At 38.9% G+C, this 4211-nt stretch overlaps 1 pseudogene; it reads right to left on the minus strand.

Moving 5' to 3' along the window:
* Positions 1–1724: 1724 nt before the first annotated feature.
* LOC102828379 lies at positions 1725–2906 on the minus strand (annotated as a pseudogene).
* Positions 2907–4211: the final 1305 nt, after the last annotated feature.

The raw sequence follows: 4211 nt of genomic DNA on the forward strand, positions 1-4211 counted from the left end.
TTACAAAAAATTCTTCACTGTTCTGTATAGTTAACTTCCAAAGACCACATCATTGTGTAAACACAGGCATTATGTGAAAATGTGGATTGGTCAACATGTTGTGTGCAATGCTGTCAGTAAAGACTTAGAGTGACCCTATGCACAATAGAACAAAACATTACCTAGTCCTGAACCACCATTACAATCATTGTTGCACTCGAACCCATTGCTGCAATAACTGTGCAAATCCATCTCATTGGGGACTTACTCTTTTTTTATGACCCTCCATTTTACCAAAACATGGTATTTTTTCCAGAGGCTGGTCCTTCCTGACAACATGCCCAAAGTATGAAGAATGAAGTCTGGCCATCCTGGTTTCTAAGCAGCATTCTGGCTTACACTTCCAACATAAATTTGTTTGTTTTTTTCTCTGTGTTTGTTTCTCAAGAGAGAACCTAGACTAAGACAAGTGTCTTCCTCTTTTTTGGTGACCTTCTACTCTTTTACTTTATCAAGCATCTCGTCCTTCTCCAGCACGTTGTCACTCCTGACAACATGTCCAATGTATTTGAAACAACATTTCATCCTATTCACTTTCAAGGAACATTATGGCTGTACTTATTCCAAACACATTTATTTTATTCTTTTTGCAGTCCATGATACTTTCATTGTACTTTGCCAACATCAAAACTTGAAAGTAAAAATTCCACTGTGCTCTTCCTTATTCATTGTCCATCTTTTACATTCATGTGAGGTAATTGAAAATACCAAAGATTAAGTGAGATACTCCTTAGTGGACAAAATTACATATTTGTTCTTTCACACTATAAATGGTCTTTTCAATGTTAAATCTTCCTATCCAAGAGGATGGTATATTCTTCCATTTTTCTAGGTCTCTTTTGGTTTCTTTGTATAGGTTCTGTGTTTCTCTGGTTACAGTTATTCCTAGGTATTTCATCCTTTGGACTGCTATTGTAAATGATATTGCTTTCTTTATATCCTTTTTAGCACCGTCATTGTACTATAGAGGAATCCAACTGATTTTTGTATGTTGATCTTATACCTTGCCACTTTGCTGAATCTTTCAATGAGGTCTAGTAGCATTTTTACTGAATCTTTGGGGTTCTATATGTATAGGATCATATCATCTGCAAATAGAGTGTTTCTTCCTCTTTGCCAATCTGGATACCTTTAGTTTCCCTGTCTTTCTGTATAGCTCTGCCTAAGACTTCCAGCAGGATATTGAAGGAGTGGTGACAAAGGACATCCTTGTCTGGTTCCTATTCTCAGAGGGAAGGCTTTCAGTTTCTTTTGATTGAGGGTAATGTAGGCTGTTGGTTTTGTATATATGCTCTTAATTATGTTGAGGAATTTCCCTTCAATTTCTACTTTGTTGAGTGTTTTTATCAGGAATGGATGTTGGGTTTTATGAAATGCCTTTTCTGCATCAATCGATATGATCATGTGGTTCTTTTCTTTTTTCTTATTTATATGGTGGAGTACATTGATTGTCTTACTAATGTTGAACCATCCTTGTATCCCTGATATGAATCCCACTTGGTCATGATGTATTATTTTTTGATGTGCCATTAGCTACTGTAGAATTTTGTTGAGAATTTATAACTGGTCTTTTGAAGCAGATTTATCTAATGCTTTTTTTTTTTTATCATTGCATAATTCTTTAGTCATATGTACAGTTTTCAAGTAATGGAGGGGCTTGGAGATGACCTTTACTTTCAGTGGGGCTATCTGTTTTTCTTCTCGACATCTGGAGCTTGATGGGTTCAGCATCACAGGGACACTTCTCCACCTACTTCTGAGGGAACCATCCCTCTTATTCTTTAAACACTGTAAATGTCTTGTGGCTGAAATGACTCCCCTTTCCATAGCCTTATGCGAGTCTCTTCTGTACAAGGGCTTGTAAAGAAGGTTTTGATTCCTTTATTCACAGGACAGCAGTTTCCACTGTAATCTTCTATGACTTTGTAGCGAACACTTCCGACTCTCTTACCTGCTTTTCATTTCAGCTGTTCTATTGTTAAGCTGTACTAGTGAAAGCCTGCTCTTATTGGCCATTCCAGTCCATATCCTGCAGGGACTCCTGACTTGTTTAAAGTTCTCCCATCTATTTCCCAAATCATAAGGAAAAACAAACAGTTCTTACAGCTGATAATACTGAATTCGATTTTTAGCCTTCTCTTCAAACCATGAATCAATAGAAGTTTTGTTTCTGAGAATTATTTTCATCTGGAAATAAATAGCATTCCAACAGTTATGGTTGTTCGGATAGCTAATCCCAAAGCTAACAAGGTGACAACAAAGGCTTCTAAGCCAAAAAGAACAATTGAAAGCAGCTCCCTCCATGCTGCACTTATGTCGGTCTTGACCATGTTCCACCCAAAGGAGAGCCGATTGTACCACTGTGTGTACAGGGTCATAGAGAAAATACAAGCAGCATGAATACAGTCCAGTGGGGCTAGCAGGACAAACAGCATCAAGGAAGGAGGATTTCTGTAGCCTCAACAGTTGTTAATCCAAGGACAGTGGTGGTACAGCTTCATCACACATCTACTATACTTTCTGCAGTGATGTAAGCAGGGTGCATTGTATGCTTGGCAGGCTTTACAATACTGCAGATACATGCTATGCTGATCATTTTCTGGTTTCCATCCTAGAGGGACAAAGCCAGGTCCTACAAACATGGCACTGAAGTAATTATAAGGAATCATGATTGTCCACTTTATCAACATGATGAAATTCACGCTTCCTCCAGTTGTATGTGAGGGCCAATTCCATAACACAGAGTCCATCATGTCCACTGTAGAACATATCGCTATAATACCAAGGGCTATGAAGGGCCCCCAGTGACAGAGTCTCTTTAATTCTTGGAGATTTTCAAACTTGATAACTGAGCAGAACACACCCATTTTGGTGTGGAAATATTCCTTCCTATTTTTTAAAAAAATAGGATACATTTCCTTTTTCTGGGCACACATTTCCAGGAACCACAAGTTCTAGTGGCTTCTGTAACTGTCATGCCTTCAAGTCATGGAATATAAATGCAGGTTATGCCATCTTCTTCATTAACAGTTCAAAGCTATTCATCTTAACTAGGAGAAACCAGTGACTTGGTTTGAAAGTCAACCTTAGTCTTGTCCCTGGTACTTGCTCTTCAGCCATAGCATTTCTGGGGTGGCCTGGGCTCACCTGGAACAGATTTTCACCTCATGGGATAATTCTGTCATAGCTCCCTCAATCCTGGGCAGCAGAAAGCTGATTCTGGTTCTGAGAGGCAGAGGTGTGAGACAGGCTACATGCTGGGCATAATGTTCTTTATTGTTGTTGTTAGGTGCCATCGAGTCATACTGACTCATAGCAACACTATGAACAGCAGAATGAAACACTGCCCAATCCTGGGCCTACCTCACTATTCTCACCACACTTGAGTAATCAATGCTGCCACCTGGCCAAACCATCTCGTTGGGAGGCTTCCTCTTTTTCTCTGACCCTCCACCCTATCAAACATGATATCCTTATCCAGCAACTGGTCCCTCTTGATAATATGTCTGAAGTATGAGAAACGAAGTTTGGCTTTGGCCATCCTGGCCTCCAAGAAGCATTCTGGCTGCACTTCTTTCAACATGGATCTATTTGTTCTTTTGGCAGTCTATAGAATTTTCAATATTCTCCTCCAACACCATAACTCAAATACATTGATTTTTCTGTGGTCTTCCTTATTTACTATCCAGCTTTCACATGCATGAGATTATTGAAATTATCATGGCTTGGGTCAGGCACATCTTAATCCTCAAACTGACATCTTTGCTTTTCAACACTTTAAAAAAGGTCTTGTGTAGCAGATTTGCCTTATGCGATACATTGTTCGATTTCTTGACTGCTGCTTCCATGAGTGTTGATAGTTGATCCAAGAAAAATGAAGTCCTTTACAACTCCAATCATTTCTCCATTGATAAGAATGTTGTTTATTGGTCCAGTGGTGAGGATTCTTGTTTCCTTTACATTGAGAAGTAATCCATAATGAAAGCTGTGCTCTTTGATCTTCATCAGTAAATGTTTTAAGTCCTCTTCACTTTCAGCAAGCAAGGTTGTATCATGTGCTTATTGCAGGTTGTTAATGAGTCTTCAACCAATCCTGATGCTAGGTTATTCTTCATGTAAGCCAGCTTCTCGGAATATTTGCTTAGCATACAGGTTGAATAAGTATGGTGAAA

Source organism: Chrysochloris asiatica, unplaced genomic scaffold, assembly GCF_000296735.1.
Source record: "Chrysochloris asiatica unplaced genomic scaffold, ChrAsi1.0 scaffold00309, whole genome shotgun sequence".
Classification (NCBI taxonomy): domain Eukaryota; kingdom Metazoa; phylum Chordata; class Mammalia; order Afrosoricida; family Chrysochloridae; genus Chrysochloris; species Chrysochloris asiatica.